This window comes from Jatropha curcas, chromosome 1 (genome assembly GCF_041381405.1).
Source record: "Jatropha curcas cultivar XTBG-Jc1 chromosome 1, XTBG_Jcur_1.0, whole genome shotgun sequence".
Lineage (NCBI taxonomy): Eukaryota > Viridiplantae > Streptophyta > Magnoliopsida > Malpighiales > Euphorbiaceae > Jatropha > Jatropha curcas.
In genome coordinates this window covers 23264859-23284847 of record NC_143151.1, presented here as the reverse complement: position 1 = coordinate 23284847, position 19989 = coordinate 23264859, and positions in this window count along the sequence as shown.

Sequence of the window (19989 nt, the reverse complement as noted above, 5' to 3'; positions counted from 1 at the left end):
CAATGCAATTGCAAGCTTTATTATATTGAACTTTGTACATCTTCGCAACGAGTAGAAGGTAAATGTAAATATTATTCATTGTTACTTACATTGACGCTCATCGAACGTCTGTCGACAAACGTATTCAGATCGTGGTCCTTAGTGTGAGTGTATGTAAACACCTCAATTGGTGTGGGCTCACGACGTAATTTTTCAGTCTGTAATGAATTTTTATGCTTGATATATTAATATATATAGTGTCCTTTCATTAAACATCAGTTTCGTGTAAAGGGACTAGTACACTTACTAATAATCGAGCTGTCTTTATAGCAGATATAGATCCGTCTGTGTGTCTAGAAGGTCCTGCTCCATCACCGCCAGTCTCACTGCGCCTGTTTTGTGCAAATATCTCCCGCTTTCTCTTGAAGGCAGGATCCTCCCAAGCCTTTTGCCAGCTCTCCCATATCTCCTGAGACACACACTGCTGCTTCTTACCGCTTCTTCTCATCCTATAGGTGAAGTCAGCATATCGATCGGGGCATATCTTCTCCCAAGCTACTTTCAGCATAGCCGTGATGGCCTCGTCCCATATGAAATGTTTCTGCAAAAAATTAAATATAGCGTTTCAACACTAAGGATGTATGTTGAATTGTAAACATTCAATGATGATAGAACTTAAACCAAAGAGTACCTGAAACTCCTCCCAATAAAAGTCTCTCGCCTCTTGTGGTACGGCATCCCATGTGTATCCTTCTTTATGCAGCTGGAGGTTGATTATCCTCAAAATTTTCCTCGCTGCTCTAGAAGATGGATATATGCTGAAAAAAAAATAGAAGTGAAATATAATTACACGAAAGCATCACAATGTGAACAAAATATGCTTGCGGAAAAATTGAATAAGTACTTACTGTCCCGCTACCAAACTGAGGGTGATACGTGGATCTGATGAAGCTGCAAAAGAAGTGACAAATGTTATAAATTTTTAGATAATTAATATATAATTAAAATGACAGTTATGACATTTATGATTACCTTGCATAGTAGGTGACTGTGCAGCTGGTGGAGTCTGTACTGGTCCAGAAATGGGGGTAGAAGAGGAAGGAGCAGAAGGCTGTGATGGAGGCAGTACTGGACGCTGAGCAGAGGATGAAGCCCCAGACATACCTGAAGAAGGATGTGATGGCAACAGTACTGGTCGCTGAGCAGATGACGAAGCACCAGAAGTACCTGACGAAGGATGAGGGATCGACCCTCCTCGTCCACGGGCACTGCGTCCAAGGCCACGTCCTCCACGTGAACCACTGCCGGACGCGTCAGAATCAAATGCTCTGCCTCTAGCCGTCTGTACTGCAGATATCAGAACCTAGAAAAAATGAATTTATACAATTATATGAATTGTTGAACATGTCGTAAATATGAGTAAAGAAAGTTAATACCATTGAAATTCTTCATTAATAATATTAATTAGATATACATTTATGAATTTGTAATAGTAAAACGGCTCTAAGTTTTAAGTGTCTTCAATTACATGTATCATAACATAATTATTATTAAAAAAAAATTCAAACTATCATGTTTATGTTTTATTTGAAAATTAAAATTACATATTTTTTAATATTATCATTTTTTTATTTATTACTATGTAGTTATAATATTTAGTTATCATATATATATATATACATATATATATATATATATATATATATATATATATATATGATAAAATCAAATTATTATATTATAATTATCAAATTTTGTGTTTGAGAAGTGTCTAAATATGAACTTGTTTGTTATTGAATTGATGATCATTTACAGGTTTCAGCAGCCAAGGTGTTGCAAGAGACATGCAACTACATCAGAAACTTGCACAGAGAAGTCGATGATCTAAGTGAGAGGCTATCTGAGTTATTGGCAACTACTGACACTGCTCAAGCTGCCATAATTAGGAATTTACTAATGCAATAATAGAGCTTAATCATCAATTATTTAATAATTGCTAGTTAATTTTCAGTACTTATGTAATAGAACTTATCTTTCTTAATTAATTTCTTTCTATTTCTCTACCTTAATCAATTTCTAGGTTTTTATCATCATTAGCAGTACTGTACTTATGATGATGGTCATGAACATGTAGTAGTGCTTTTTCTTCATGATTAGGAAAATCCCCTTTTTTTTTTTGTGCAAGCTTTGTCAGGCTAAGGAATATATAATAAAAGGGTTCCATTTTTGCTGACATATGAACTTGCCAATTTCTAACTTATGGATTGGATCTACTACAATTAGGTTTGAAAGGATGGGAGGGAGAGATTTATATATACACACAGACACACTCTTTTGAGATGCTATTTTATGTAAGACCAACATGATTTAAAAGAAAAAATGTTGATTATGATTTAATCATTTCTGATTCCATCCCTTCTCACTATATCTAATTTAGGGCAAATACTGAAGTACAGGACCCAATTAAATTGATTTTTAATTTTTTTTTTTGAGAAATAAGCATAATTGGACAGTTAAAAACTGCATAATCTTATTGTTTAAAGAATGTTCAATTATCAGATTATATGCAAATAAATAGTTGCATATGTAGGGTTAAGCTCGAGAATTAGCTTTTTTTTTTTCTTTTTATAAGTTAATTAAAGAAAAAAGATGGAACATTAAATTGAAACAGTATAGTAACAGAAATGACCTGAGCGAGTGAGGAACAGTTAACTAGAGAAGAACTGAAACAAACCCAACTCCCAATCCTAAAAATTAAGCAGCTGTAAAGGGTCATATGGTGCAGAAGATGAGATAATTCTATGTGTTTGAAGTGAGGCAATTCTATGTTGATTGTAAGATAATTCTATGTGTATGAAGTGAGAAAGCATTTTCTATTGAAGACCAATATAATCTTTTATATTCCAAGCATTTCCATGAAAATGTTTATCGATCGAAATCAGCAAAACTGTCAACTATGCACATTCATTTTGGTAATTGGATAAATTTTATTTGCAATTGGCTTCAAAACATTGACTTATAAGAAAATAAATAGATTGACCCTTTATGTTTTTATTGATACATATATATCCATTGAAGGTAATGATAGAAGGAGCATATTCATGAAAGTTTAACGGAGGATTGTTAACAAGTCTCAGATAATATTCCTACTGCATATGCTTTTTTTTTTTAACTAATGAAAATGCTTATACATTTATGTTTTGATTTCTTTTTCATTTTTTTGAACTTATGGTACTACATCTATGATAAATTAGTGAAAATATCACATGCAGAAAAAGGTATAACTACATGATTATTGATTTTAAAGGCAAAGCGGTTTCTTATTGTTTTTATTTCTTTCAGGTTCAATAAAAATTTTAGTTCAAATTTTTTGCTCTCATCAACTGAAATGTCAATGTTAGGAAACTTGTTAATATGCAGGGTCAAATGAATCAATTAATTTATAAACCATGCACTGAATTTCCACTTATGATGCTCAACAGACTATTTTCAATGAAATAATAAGATGCAATAAACTAAATGACGTTACAATATACAAATAATTATGCCCAAATACAAATAAATCGCAAATCAAAAAAAAAAAAAAAAAGAAATTCAAAAAATTTCGAAACATAAATCACAAAATACCTCAAGAAGACGGGTGGAGTGACCGGAAGGGCTAGAGCGGCGTCACGAGGGCTTGCAGCGGCGTCAGGCCGGTTGGAGCGGCCTGCGAACAGAGGAGAGGAGAGGAGGAGGAGAAGAAAGAAAGAAGAAGAAAGAAGAAGGAGGGCGTTTAAAGCCCTAAAATTTGCGACCGACAGTCGGTCGCAAATTCCATTAATATCGGTCGCAATTTTTTACACTGCGATGTCGTTTTACTTCGCAGTTAATTTGCGACCGATTTGCGACTAAGACAGTCGGTCGCAATAATTCGGTCTCAAATCTGTCGCACATCAGTCGCAAAATTGATTCCTAATTTTGAACCGCGAAATTTTGCGACGGAATAACCCTTAGTCGCAAATCGGTCGCAAAATCGATTGCAAATCCGTCACATAGTAGTCACAATCTGAGAAATAAAATCGCAGGAATTGTTACCACTAAAATTTGCGACTGTTTGTTCTTCTGTATCAAATCGGTCGCAAATTTGTGACCGATACTTGTCGGTCGCAAATATCGGTCGCAAATTAGCGTTTTTTTTTTTTTGTAGTGCTTGTTCATTGGCTTCTGCCTTAATTTTGATGTAGATTTGGGCTTATAAGCACAAAGTCCTCCCCATGCCTAACTTGTTTGGCTTGGAGGACGGGGTAAATGCGAGAACTCTTAGTCGAGGCTAATCATGGCACTATAGTAGGAGGTATTCTAATACTACCTCTGATATCAGGATGTTTAGACAGCTATTGAATGACTTAAATTGGGACTAGGTAAGATGCTACCTCCCTTTATTTATTTTGCTTTTCTTTTTTTTGTCTATTTCTTATTTTTATTGGGTTTTTTTATTGATTTTTTGTTTATAGATAGAGAAATATCCATGGGGAGATGTAGTTGACTTCTTCGATTTTGTTCAAGCGGCCGTTGTCTATCAACACAGATGTTTCCTCCTTCCGGGGCTGTTTTATGATATGTATTACCTTGAGGAAAGGGTCTACGAGTGGGAGCTCGGTCCGGACTAAAGGAGAGTCCCTCAGACATCCCATACTACATGCTATCAATAAGGTCCATCCAGTTGGTGTACGATGTTGTTGCTACTAGGAGAGGGTTAGCTGCTACAGACCACCTGACAACCTATGTACTAGGCGCTTATATTGTATTTGTGTGAACATAGCTCTTAATCCACATCCCTCCTCCGACTGAGTTTGATCCCTTTGCTGAAGTGGAGGAGCTGGATAGAGGCCAGGGCACTGCCTTAGTTCAAGTGAGTGTCAATCTCCATTTACTTCTATTCTTGGCCTTGCCCAGTGTCTTGTCCACTTATTCATGGACTGTACTTTATACTTGTAGCAGCAGCAATAGAGCGACAAGCGCATAAGAGAGGTCCTGGGCTTAGAGCTCCGGATACAGCCGTTGTTGTTGGTACTTTGGAGCATGGGCCAAGTGCCTCATTTGACTTCATTCTGGACCGCACAGGTCAAACCACCCAGGGCATGCTCGACACATCTCTTGTGAGTCAATACCGGATGTCACCACTCGGTTGCACCCATGTAAGTAACTTATGTTCTTTATTCAAGTGTTTGTCGTTTATTATTCTGCTTTCTCATTATTTGCCCCTGCCCCTGTCTTATTCTACAGGTGTCGATTAACGACTACAATGAGGCGTTCATTTGTTCAAGGCAGCGCACTTGAAGCTGGCGGTAACAAGGCTCTCAGATGAGCATGTGTCTGTAAGTACAAAAACAATAGCATAAAAGCAAATATGCAATGCACATGCCATGTATGCATGAAATGCATTAACTAATGCTTATGGATGTATATAGAGAGCTAGCATGGGGCCTTCTAATGGTCGAGGTCGAGGGATGCAGTACGGTGGGTGTGTTGGTCGAGGAGTTGGATGCAGGCAATTAGTCATTAAAGAGGCCGAGGAGGCCAGTAGTGAAGACTCAGAGGAGACAGTGTCCAACATGTCTTAAGTTGGTTGCACCAGACTTCTTTTTCCTTTTTCTTTTTTTGTTTGCTTTTGTAAACTGGACCCAGTTTGGGGAATTTTGTAAAGAATGTTTATTTACATATATGTGAAGGCTAAAAGCCAATTTCTTTACAATATCTTAAGTGATATTAGTGTGTTTGTGCTTTATAGATGTTATTTACATTACTGTCGAATCCAAGAAGTGAAAAGCAACTGAACAAAACTATCTCCAACTGATTGCGGGCCAGTGGCGTGCACCATTAGGTTATGGCTTGCGTCACACGTAGTGGGGTGCACCACTACTGCTGTAGTGGCAGCTAGTTATCTGTCCTTTTTATTCCTGTTGCTATAAAAGCAATAATACTTTTTCATGTTATAAAACTTTCCTTTCTTATTCCAAACAAAGCTTTCACTTAAAGAACTCTCCAAACTTCTCATTTCTTCCCCATTTTCCATGGATCGGTCCTTAGCGCTCGCATTTGAAGCATTATTTTGCAATCTTAGCCGTGAGGATTGGGATTTATTGTTACCATTTAAACTCAACAGGCTGAGTTAATATCGCAACATTCGGGTCCAACTCGGATTACTACAATGGATGATCGACCACTTTGATCCTTCAGACAACGTATTTCGCATAATGACTTCGAGATCTCTCCATTATTTGAGGAACTCAGTATCATTTCTCGGAGAATGCATGTGGTTAAAGAAGTTCTGCAGTGCCCCAGCTTGACATAGACCTTACTTTATTGATACTGCCTGTTTTTGATTTCTCAGCCTACAAGATTCTGTCATATGATTTTGAAGCTGACATCATGCCCCCTGCAACCGCTTATTGACAGTGCAATGAGTATGGACCGCACTAGCCCATACTGGCCTTCTATCCCCTGCTTCTGCCTTTTTAGCCAATACTTGCTACTCAACAAGATGGATGGCTATGGAATGCTCGGGCTGGTGCTTATGGTCGAGCAGATGGCTAGGCGCCGCATGCCATTTCCACTTATTCTGGCAAAGACTTTTACTTGGCTGCGAGAGCATGCTCAGGACCTTAGATTGGTTCTCAATTCAATGGGGAGTTTGCTTCTGCTACAAGTAAATGCATTTTCTTTTCTCTTTTATGTTCTAACTTTTGCTTAAGCCGCCATTGCAGTTTTTGACTTAACAAGCCTTTCTTTTTCTTTTTTTTTTTAAAATTTTTTTTCTTCTTTTTTTCCTTTTTTTTGAATGCATTTGCAGTTATGGCCTTTTGAGAAGCTACAGGTGATGGCTTTACCATCGGACTACTTGATATTCGATTATAGACCATGAGTCTATGTTTGACGTTAGCGCCGTTTGACTGGTGAGACTGCAGAAGACTGGACTACTATTTTTCAAGATCTTACCTTTGAAGGAGTTAGATGGACTTGTCCCTGGTGGTATATAGAGCGAATCATACTTTCCTCTTACATGCTTTGTGAGCCCTTATGTGGCTTGACCATGGCGGTGGCTTATTATCCTTGCCAAGTAGCTAAGTAGTACGTTCAACATCAAGTTGTCCCTTATTATACATGGTTCGAGAGTGGCCTTATTAGACAGTGATTCCTATCTCGATTTATATTCCACTTGGCCTAGTCGCACGACTATACCCATTTTTAATGTGGCCGTTACCTTTTCTTCAAACTTGTACCGCACTTGGTTGCATGCTTATTCTGGAGTCGGTGCTAATTCAGAGTTACTTGATCTTTTGATGGCTAGATTTTTGTTAGGACCTGGCACGTAGATGCTCTATCCTACTCTCTAATGACATGTACTAGACAATTATTAGAAGTGCAATCTATGGAATGTATGCACTTATTATGAATGAAATATCTTTTTTCTTGAAATGCTTGATATGGTTCCTGTTATTCTATTGCATCAAAGTGAATTCACAACATTTGAAAATCAACATAAACTTAGAAAAACATGCTTTAAAGTTAATAAGAACATAGAAAGAGAATTTATCAATTGGTCTTCCCCATAAACGCTTCAAGTCATACATAGAATTTCTTCAGCCTATCCAAGTTGACTAGTTTAGTAAACTCATTGCCTTCCATGTCTGATAGCTTCACTGCACCTTTGGAAAACATTCTCTTGATTAAGAATGGGCCCTCCCAGTTAGGCTTGAACTTTCCCCTTAGATCATGAGTGTTTGGCCACATCTATTTTAGAACCAAATCCCCTACTCTTAGTAGCTTTGGATGAACTCTTTTATTGAAGTGCTTAGCTATCCTCCTCTTATATAACTGATCCATAAATCAGGTGTGGAGCCTTTCTTCATCTAGGAGTGCTAATTCTTGATAGTGATTTTCTACCCATTGACATTTTGGACTCTTACATTCTGTGATTATGCGCAAGGATGACACTTCTATGTCAATTGGCAGTATAACTTCCATTCCGTAAATTAGAGAGTAAGGGGTTGCTCCGTTTACAATTTTGGTTGTGGTCCAATATCCCCACAAAGCATATTGTAGCTTGCTAGCCCAATCACGATTATTTTCTACCATTTTCCTCAATATCTTCCTGATATTTTTGTTATGGCGTCCACTGCCCCATTAGCTTGTGGTCTGCACTGTGAAGATTTGTGGTGTTCAATTCCATACTTCTTTAACAACGTCTTCACTTCTTCTTGGAACTAAAATCCATTATCTATCACCACATGATGGGGAATTCCATATCTATAGGTCAGGTTTTTTTTCTATAAATTTGGCCATTTGCTTGGTGTCTATGTTTTTAGAAGATTCTGCTTCAACCCATCTTGAGAAATAGTCCACTGCAACCACTATAAACTTGTGTCCATCAGAAGCAGGTGGTGAAATCTGGCTAATGATAACTATTCTCCAAGCTGTAAATGGCCATGGTGAAATAGAAGGATGTAATTCTGAAGGTGGAATGTGACTCAGGTCTCAGTGAATTTGAAATTCGAAGCATCTTTTCATAAAAGAAATACAATCCTTTTCCATTGTCGATCGAAAGAATCACTACCTGAGAATTTTCTTAGCGAGCACTTTTCGATTCATTTGGGTGCCGCAAACCCCATTATGGATCTGTCTCATAATCCCTTCAACCTCTTTCTTCGATACACATCTTAGCAATACTCCATCTAACATTCTTTTATACAAATGGCCTTCAAGACCGCAAATTGTAATGCTAGATGTTATATAGCTCTTTTGTCATCTCTAGTAGCCGAATATGGATATACACTTTTAGTCATCCACAGCAGAACATCATAAAACCATGGATGTTCATCTTCCTCGATATCCATAATCCTCTCACCTTCATAACACGGGATGCTACGTGAGGAGATCATATATGTTTTCTTAGGCATAATTGAGATCTCTTCCCAATCCAATGCTAAATTAGCCAAGGTATTTAGTACTCGGTTGTTTACTCTGCTTGTGTGTATAAAAGTCACCTTCTTGAAATTCTGAATAACAATGCGCAAATACTCAATATATGGCTTCAGCTTGTCTTCCTTAACTTCCCTATTACCGTTAGCGTGCTCAATGACCAATTTAGAATCACCAATAACTTCCACTTCTTTAGCTTTAACTGTAATAAGAGCTTCTAACCTAAATAAGCAGGCCTCATTTCTGCCATATTATTCATTACTACAAACTGTATCCTTTTTAATATTGGGATGACTTCTCCTTATGGAGATTGTAGCAAAACGCTTACCTCAGCTCCCTTGTTATAAGTTGAACCATCATAGTAGAGCTTCCATCCTTTCTTTTCTATTACATTCAAATGTTCATCGAGAAAGTCAATCTCACATTGCTCATTGTCTTCAACTGGATGTGCTGCTAAGAAGTCTGCAACCACTTGTCCTTTGAAATTTTTCTTTGTGGCATATTCAATATCAATTTTTGAGGGTAGGATTAACCATCTGGCTAGTTTTCCCTACTAGTGATGATGTTCCATATAGATATCTGACCAGTTCCATTCTTGATACTGCTATTACTTTATAAGATTGAAAGTAGTGTCGAAGGTTTTTGGTAGCCCATACCATTGCTAAGCAAGTTCTCTCAATCAATTTATATGTTTATTCATTTGGAAGAAGCTTTTTACTCAAGTAATACACTGCCTTCTCAACACTGGCTTTATCAGCTTGTGCCAACATGGCTCCAATTCCAGCATCTTCCTCTGTCAAGTATAGAATAAAAGGTTTCTTGGCTTTGGTGGGCACAACACTAGGGGATTTGACAAATATTCCTTGATTTTATCGAAAGTTGTCTAGAAGTGATCGTTCCACTTTACTGGCTTATGTTCCATTATAGACAACTTCGATATGAACCTACTGATATACTGAATATTTCTCAGGAAGCTCCTCACATGCTTTTCTATTTTTGGGGGCTCCATTTCTTGGATTGCCTTAATCTTGTCCAGATCGATCTTTATTCTTTTAGGTCATACTATGAATCCTAGCACTTTTTCGGAAGTCACTCGAAGCACACACTTATTTGGATTTAACTGTAGCTTGTATTAATTACTCTATCCATGAACTTCTCCAGGGTTGTTGGATGCTCTTCTGGTGTCTTCATCATGACAATCATATCATCAATATACACCTCTAACTCCTTGTGGATCATGTCATGAAACAATGTAATTGCCATCCTTTCATAAGTAGCGTTGACGTTCTTTAAGCCAAACACAATAACCCAGTAGCAAAAAGTACCAAACTTTATCACAAATGCTATCTTGATTTTGTCTAGTAACGTTATAAGAATCTAATTATACCCTTCAAACCCATCCATAATAGAGCAGCATCTCATCATTGCTGCACTGTTGATTAGGATATCGATATGAGGGAGAGGAAAATCATCCTTCAGTGATGCTTTGTTCAGATCCCTGTAGTCCACGCATTCTGACCCTTCCATCTTTCTTCAAAACTGGAACTATGTTTGCCAACCATTCTAGATAGTGAACCACTTCTAGAAATCCTGCGTCTATCTGCTTCGTCACTTCCCCTTTAATCTTCTAGGCATTCTGGTCTCAATCCTCTCCTCTTCTATTTCACTGGCTTAGCCCTAGGATGTAGTGGAATTGTGTGCTCAGCTATAGATCTATCTATTTCAGGCATGTCTTCATAGCTCCATATGAAGGCCTCTTTCTTGTGTAGTAGAAAACTTTGAAATTTTGTGTTTAACTCTGGCGTTAGGTTTGGCCCAATTAATAAAATTTATGAATTTTCTTTTTTACTAATATTAAATTCAAGCATGCATGATGAGTTAATATCAAATATGCACATCTGCTTATCTACTCGATCAATGGAACCATCATGAAAGACATCAAACAAATAAGCAAAACTAAAGTTCATTTCATTAAATATTATGGATAGTTCATTACAATCAGACTCGTCCTTAATAGAAATTAACACATTAGAAGGGACTTTAGCTTCTTCAAAGCTCTCCTCTATGCAGGCCAGGATTGCCTTTAGCATTTGATTCATAGGGTCCTCTTCTTCTTTTGCACTCGCCTTCCTTTTATTCTTCTCTTCCTTCCTCTCTTCTTGGGCAGCTTGTCCCTAGCTTGCTCCTCTTTCTTTCCTCCTTCCTCGGCTGCTTGTGGCCTCTCAACCCCTCTTTCTCAAGTGTCTTCTCTTCTTCTTTTTGTTCCTTCTATTCCTCAATCCTGGCTAGAACCTTTTCAGGAGTCTTTCTAGACTCAATTGTATATAAGTTCTTAAGAGGCAACATGGTCCTAAAATTTAGGAGTGGATTAGTCCTCGTGCTAGGTCTTGATTTCTCAATATCAGTAACTTTGCCATTATCAATTAGATCTTGGATTTCATGCCTCAATCGCAAAGCAATTATCAATTGTATGGCCTTTACTCTGATGGAAGTGGCAATAAGTATTTTGATCGAAGTTCTTTGGCAGAATTACTGGAGGAGGTCTTGGTGCGAGTGGTCTCAACAAACCTGCTGCTTTTACTTTCTCAAATATTCTAGAGAGAGGAGTGCTGAAGTTGGAGAATCTACTTGGAGGCATATTAGTAGCTCTCAAATCCAGAGCGGTTGTTGTTGTATTCTTGTTAGTGCTTGGAGTCTTAGCTGACTGACTGGACCCTTGGAACCCAGACTTATTGAAGTTTTCGGTACCATTCCCATATTTCTTATCTTCTTTAATCTTGTCCTCGATGGCGGTTCCCACCTTATAAACTTGAGAAAACTCAGTCAAAGGCATATAAGACGGCTTCTCACGGAAGACCGATAGAGTCCCCTTAATGAATATCATGACTTGCTCCTTGGAATCTGAGCGATTCCTCATTTGCGTGACATTGGCTCTCCATCTAGCCATATAATCTGTGAAGGTCTCGCCTTGCTTTTTAACTGTTGCTTTCAAATCTATCAAGTTAATGCTCATTTCGAGATTGTAAGCATACTCCTTGAGGAAAACCGTTGTCAGCTCATTCCAATCTCTTCTTTTCCTTTTCTTGAGATTGTAATACCAAGTTTGAGTAGACCCTATTAAGTACATCGAGAATATCCTTAAAATTTCCTTTGACGGCAGACCTGAGAACTCCATGGTATTCTTGTATTGCATGAAGTGTACCTTCAGGTCACCATTACCGTCATACTTCGCCACCTTTGGCATCTTGTAAGTCACAAGAGTAACTTGCCTTAGCTCTAGTTCCTCATCATCATCATCGTCAATATCAAGGTATTGGTGCATTCCCTTGGATATCATAAACACATGCAGCTTTTCGAGCTTCTTATCTAGCTTCTCGAACTTTTCTGAGGCAATTGGCTCTGACTCAGCCTTATTGGCAGACATTTTCTTAAAAAACTCGTCATCTTGCCAAGTGTCGTCAACCTGTTCCTTCTTCTTAGACTCATCCTTAGCCTCTTTGTAATCTTCGATTACCACTTTATCTTTTCCTTCATCGGGCTTCATGAGTTTCTCAAGGCTAGACGCCACTATTTTTTCAATCATCTTCTCAATTTTTGATAAAGGAACACTAGTATCTCCCATACTGTCAGACGAAGTAGAAGCGGAAGCTAAAAAATTTGCTTGGATCAGAGAGTTTTCAATCTCTCAGCGGGAGCCTAACGGACTAGAGGAAACTAAACTAGGTGGACCAGAGGGGGTTGAAGGTTCTTCAACTCTAATCAACTGGCTATTTGTCCTCGACCAACTGACAACTTTCGATGCTTTCTCCTTTTGCGGTGCTATCTTGAGTGCACAAAATTAATGTTAGAAAACACAATATGATGCATGTATGCAAGGATGCATGCTTATAGAATGACATACAACAATGCGATCGTTAACATCGTGAAATGCAACTAATGCTATATTCCATCATAGCTTTATCACAATGGCCCAAATCCAAAGTTGGGAAAAGGCTCTTAAGAACTGTTAGGAGCAAACTGTGCCCTATTTCATAGCCAAATACTTATAATGACCTTATTGCTCCTTATGTTTTGCATCCCTTACATTTTGCCTCAAGTGTAATATATATATATATATATATATATATATATATATATATATATATATAAATTTGTATTCAACGTTCGAAGTCTGGATTGTAAACTTTTACTTGTAAAACGGATTTTTTTGAGGTATATCTGAAGTAGAATACCTAGGTTTTACTAAGGTTTGAATAATTGGTTTAGGTTCATTTTCTTTATATCTTGCATAAATTACTGAAGGTATTTTCGGCTTATCATCATCTATAATCTCAGAAGATGTGGATCCTGTATACCTAGAACTTTGACTCCTATTGAATTTTAAAGTTACTTTACCATCTTCAAATTGTTCAATTTTTTGTAAATTGATATTTGGTTTAAAAGATGGTGGCAAACAAGGGGTATTTCCAATGAAATTATCCCTCCTCCAATCCAGGCATTATATCAGTATTTTAAAGCCCATTATAAACCCAATCCTGCAGAAGCCCATATTCCTTCCCTTATGTACTATTGTATGGCCTTCTTCACGTCCTGGGTATATCAATGGTATTTGGACACTCAGTATGCCATAGGAACATACCAGATTCCTATGTTGGTAAAAAGACACAAGATTAAATGGTGGGGATCTTTCAAGAACTCTACCACGGAACTTAAAATTGATCTCTGGATACGTGATAAATTAAAACAGGTTTCTCCATTAACCTATGCAACTACTCTTGCACTAAAAGATCAACCGACTTTCGGAATCCAGAAAGCACAATGCCAAGCAAGGTTAGCTGCTGCTAAAACTCCAGATGAGTATAAAAGAATCTGTCAAGAAATGCTTCAGCATCTTTCAACAGATTCTGATTCTCCAGTAAAACCCTCATCAAGTAAAAAGCATGCAGACTGTTCCAGTAAAATATCTAAATCAAGCAAACAGAAGTGGGCTGATATGGCTTCCTCTTCGTCATCAACATCATTCTCACTATCCTCCAACGAAGATAGTAATGATGAAGCTTTTGAATCCATTATAGTCAAAAGTAAAGCTGAAAAGGCAAAAGAAAAATTAAAACAAAAAAGCAAAGCAAAGAAAAAAGAAAAGAAAAAGAAGGACACATCGTCCTCATCTGAGTAAAAGGCAGGTGAAACCTTATTTCACCATCATTCAATAGTAAAATCACTGTTTCTACAGGAAAAGCCAACGCATCATCAACAGTAAAGATTCGGTGGCAGACCAACAACTATTCATCCACAGTAAAGGTCAACACTGTTCAAGATTCGGTGGCAGACCAAGCACTATTCATAAATAGTAAAAGTAGAATAGTAAAGATTCTTTTCTATGTTATTTAAAGGGAGCTTTTCCTCTTGTGAAGGCATAAGCTTGTATACCCAAATACTCTAAACTCTCTCATCCTCTCACCCAAGAGTTCTTTGTAAGCATTCAACGTTCGAAGTCTGGATTGTAAACTTTTACTTGTAAGTTTAAATTTGTATTTCATATTTAAATAAAGTTATTTATTTAAATCTATAAACTGTTACTACTAAAGCCCTGTTAAAGGCTTCCTTCTCTTCTCCCTCCACACTCTGACTTAGTTCTGGGGATCCCAGGCTAAGGTTGCAGGAACCCTCAACCTTAATTAAAATTAAAATATACTTGGTTGAGTTAATTGATAAATATTATTTTGTATAAGTATGCTCTGTGGTTGCACCTCTGTGTGATCTTCCACATCAGAAATATTGTTCTTATTTGTTCATAAACATATACTGTTCATCAACTGTTTAGATTAAAACGGATACTGTTCATCTTTAAACAATCACTGTTTAAATTAAAATTCTTTGGTATATCAGCTGGAAACACATAACCTCCTGGTGTTTATCATGGCACTTGATAAACAAAGGAAACTTTGTGCTACAACGCTACGTACCATATGAATTATATTCATGTTTTTGTAAATTTAAGAGAAAATAATATTTTGATTACAATATATAATATTAATTTAAATATTTTTGAAATATTAATTGATTTAAATAATAGATCTATTTTAGTTGATATGTTTGATATAAATTTGGATAATATAAATCATTTCTTGTTTGATTTATAATAAATACTTAAATCGGACGATCTTGGTGAGAAATGGTATCAGAGCCAACGATTTGAGTATTGGTTACTATCACCCAATAAAGTATTGATTGTTTACTATATTAATGAAGCTTTTAGCTTTGCCCACTGAGCCGATTCCATATGAACCCGTTGTAAGACCCATTTGTTGAGATTTGTTGGGCAGTGAAGGGTATAACCGGAGGGCATAATCGGGTAGCTTCTAAGATTCTTTAATATATTATACAATGGATCCTTTATTGTGTCGATCTGTAAGTAATGTTAAGTCGGATGATTCTGATTCTTCAGAAATAAAAAGAATAATAAATAGAAATGAATTAATATTGCAAGATTTTAGTAAAGCTATAGATGATTGGGAAATACCTAAAGTAGATAAAGAACAAATTTATAAGATTAGTAAATTTCCTTTATGGAACACAGATTATGTTATTAAAACTGAAGAACGTGATTTTCAATTAAGCAAACCTTTTGAACGAATCACTCTTCTTTCATCTAAAACATTACAGCAACATAAAAATAAAAAGTATAAATATATTCATATAGGATTAATACAAGTAGGTATAAAACCTTTAACTCGAGAAGGATTAAACACTAGTATATTGGCAGTAGTAAGAGATGCTAGATTTTTAAATTTTCAAGATTCTTTATTAGGATCTGTTGAAACAAGTTTAAGTGAAGGGCCAATCTCATTTGAGGTTTATCCAGATATGACTGTTTCTTTAAATGATCTTAATATTCTAGAAAGTATAATTTTAGAAGTTAAAACTCATAATTATAAAATGAAGCAAGGATCTATTCCAATTGCTTTAATCTATAAAATCCATTATAAAGCTATGAATTCAGCTTTTAGTACTAAATACAAATTACAACCAAAAATTGGAGAAACTAAGTTTCTTCAAACTGATTTGGCTAAAACTAATACTGTTATACCTAAAACCATCCAATGGAAGGATATCACCTTACCGGAGGAATGGATTTTGGAAGGAATTGTCCCTCCCCCAGAACCAGAACCTGTTAAACCAAATATCAATTTACAAAAAATTGAACAATTTGAAGATGGTAAAGTAACTTTAAAATTCAATAGGAGTCAAAGTTCTAGGTATACAGGATCCACATCTTCTGAGATTATAGATGATGATAAGCCGAAAATACCTTCAGTAATTTATGCAAGATATAAAGAAAATGAACCTAAACCAATTATTCAAACCTTAGTAAAACCTAGGTATTCTACTTCAGATATACCTGCATCTAGTCAATCATTTAAAATGAAAGGAGTTGATTATAGTAATTCAGTCCCTCAAGCAGTTTATAACTCTGTTGACAATTATTTAAATCAACAATCTAATTTAGTAAACACTTCACCAGAGTCACCAACAGCTTCAGCCATCACTGAAAATGTTAGTGAATTAAATAGAGAACTAAATGTTTTAACTAAAGATGAAATTAATAAAGATTTGGTAAAAGAAATAACAAAAACAAAGAATTTAATGAAGTTTAATAAAATATTAAAAACTCATAATTTTGAAAAATTAAAACAGGAATATGTTGAATATCAATTTCAAACTCAGACTAAAATTAAATTTTTAGACTGGTTCTCATTAATAAAAAATAATTCAACTAAAAGTCTTAACCCAATAACAATTCGGGATAAGAGACCAGAATGGATAGTAAATGATAGGATAATCCAGAGTGATTTTCCTCCTAAAGCCATTAGTAAATTTAAATATCAAGATAATGATATTACTTGTGCACCATATAAAGTAGCTAGAGAAAATGATTCAGATAAAAAATTAATTGAGCAAAATAATTTTAGTAATGCTAGTTTAATTTGTTTGAATACACAATTAAAAAAGATAGAACAATTACTTCAAGATAAACCTATAGTACTTGAACAATCTAAAGGTAAAGAGTTAGTAAAGTCACATATGTTTAAACCTTTTCAGGTATCTAAAACTAGTCAAAAGGAATTAAATTCACAATTTATAGGAACTTTAAAACAACAGCTTAGTCAACTTGAGGTAAGTTCGGGATCTACTCCCCAAATAGTTCAGGATTCTACTAATGCTTCTAGAAATATAAACCTTTTAGAAGAAACTTCTAGCACTGAAGTTAATGAACCTGATTCAGAAGATGCTAAACAATTTGTAAATAATATAACCCATAGAGAAATAATCTCTAGGGCCCCAGACTTAGGATTAGTTGATAAACCCTCATACATATCCCAAGTTCATTATAATGCTAATACATTATATGAATGGAATATTGATGGATTATCTGAATATAAAATCTTAAGTATTTTGCAACAAATGACCATGGCTGCAAATGCTTATAAAACCCAGTCACCTATATCTGATAAAGCCGTTGCTGAAATCCTCATTGCAGGATTTACAGGACAATTAAAGGGATGGTGGGATTACCATCTCACTGAAAAAGATCAATTAGATATTTTAAATGCAGTTCAAATAAATGACCAGGATCAACCTTTATTTGATGAAAATGGTGAACCTATTCAAGATGCAGTTGCAACTTTAATATTAACCATTTCATTACACTTTATAGGAGATCCATCCCATATAAAAGATAAAAATGCTGAACTTTTAAGCAATTTAAAATGTAAACACTTAGGTCAATTTCAATTATATAAAACCACTTTTCTTACACGATTAATGTTAAGGGAAGATTCTAATCAAGCTTTTTGGAAAGAAAAATTCTTAGCTGGTTTACCCTATTTTTTAGGAGAAAGAGTTAGGAATTATATTAAACAACAACATGGTAATCCAATTCCATACAATAAATTAACTTATGGCCAATTAATAAGTATAATTCAGAAAGAAGGATTACAAATTTGTCAAGATTTAAAACTTCAAAAGACTTTAAAATATGAGTTAAAAAAGACTAAACAAGAATTAGGAAGTTTTTGTAAACAATTTGACTATAATATAACCCCTACTCAACAATGTAGTGGTCAATGCTCTAAACCCACAAGCTATAAAAAACACTATAAAAAACACTATAGGTCTAAACCTAGTAAAGAAGACTTTTATCATCACGGTAAACATAAACACCATAAAAAATCTAAGAGTAAAAAACCATACAAAAAGACTAATAAAATTTCATATAAAGACTTAACTTGTTTTAAATGTGGTAAGAAAGGACACACATCTAAATTTTGCAAGTTCAATAAAAAATTGCATGAATTAAACTTAGAAGATGATGTGATAAATAAAATTCATGAATTGTATCTTACTTCTGATACATCAGATTCTGAGGTACAAGAAAGTGAAAATCAAATTGATGAACTAGGTTCAACAACCAGTTCTTCAGAAAAATCTGTAAATATGTTAACAAAAGATCAAAATACACTTTTAGAAGTAATACATAGTTTGACAGATACTGATCTTAAAAGTCAACTTCTTAAAAAATTAATTAAAAGTTTTGAAGACGATAAAGAAGTAAAGATAATCACACCTAAAATCCAGACTAATACTTATGATTTAACTACTATATTAAATAAGAATAAAAAATTAGAAACAAAAATATCATTAGAAGATCTATATAAAGAAGTTAGAATTTTAAAACATGAAGTCAAAGAATTAAAACATCAAGCACAGATACATGATTCCAAGATAAAACATTTAGAAACTCAATTGATATCTAGTTCCTCTTCGGATGAACCAGATGATAAAATAACAGATGGAATAAATGAGCTAAATGAAGATGAAGACATAAATCCACATTTTCTCTTTCTTTTACAAGAAATAACATCTAGAAAGTATTTAGTAAAATTAAATTTACAAATTTCACATGATTTTATAATAAATGGTATAGCTTTATTTGATACAGGAGCAGATTTAAATTGTATAAAATCTGATTTAATTCCACATCGATTTTGGTCAGAAACACATGAAAAACTAACTACAGCTAATAAATCTAAATTAGAAATTCTTGGTAAAATTGAAGCAGATATTATAAATAATGGATTAGAAATTAAAACAATATTCTTACTTTCACCACAGATAAATTATATGGTAATATTAGGAACACCATTCATTAACCTAATTACACCATATTCAGTAAAAGAAGATTGCATTAAATTCAAGGTAAAAGGAAGTAGAGCTAGGTTAGAATTTACTGAAAAACCTAGGAGAAAAAATTTAAATTTATTAAGAGCTCATTCTATTAAAACTTTGGAAATTAATTCTTTAATAAAATCTAAAGAAGAAGACTTAAATCATTTGAGAAATTATACATATCTTCAAAGGATTAAAAAGCAACTAGAAGATAAAGATATTCAAATTAGAATTGGTAAATTAAAGACATTTATGGAAAATAGATTATGTGCAGATCACCCAAATGCATTTTGGAATCGTAAACAACACATAGTAGATTTGCCTTATGAAAAGGACTTTGATGAAAAGTCCATTACAACTAAAGCTCGACCTATTCAAATGAGCCCTGAGCTCATAGACCATTGTAAAAAAGAAATTCAGGATTTAGAACGTAAAAAATTAATTAGCAAATCTAGAAGTCCTTGGTCTTGTGCAGCTTTTTATGTCAATAAAAATGCTGAAATAGAAAGAGGAGTCCCTAGATTAGTAATTAATTATAAACCACTGAATACAGCTTTAAAATGGATTCGATATCCATTACCTAATAAAAAAGATTTATTAAAACAATTATATAAGGCCAATATTTTTAGTAAATTCGATATGAAATCTGGTTACTGGCAGATCCAGATTCATCCTAATGATAGATATAAAACAGCATTTACAGTTCCCTTCGGTCAATATGAATGGAATGTAATGCCTTTTGGATTAAAAAATGCTCCTTCTGAGTTTCAGAGGATCATGAATGATATATTTAATCCTCATAGTGAATTTTGTATA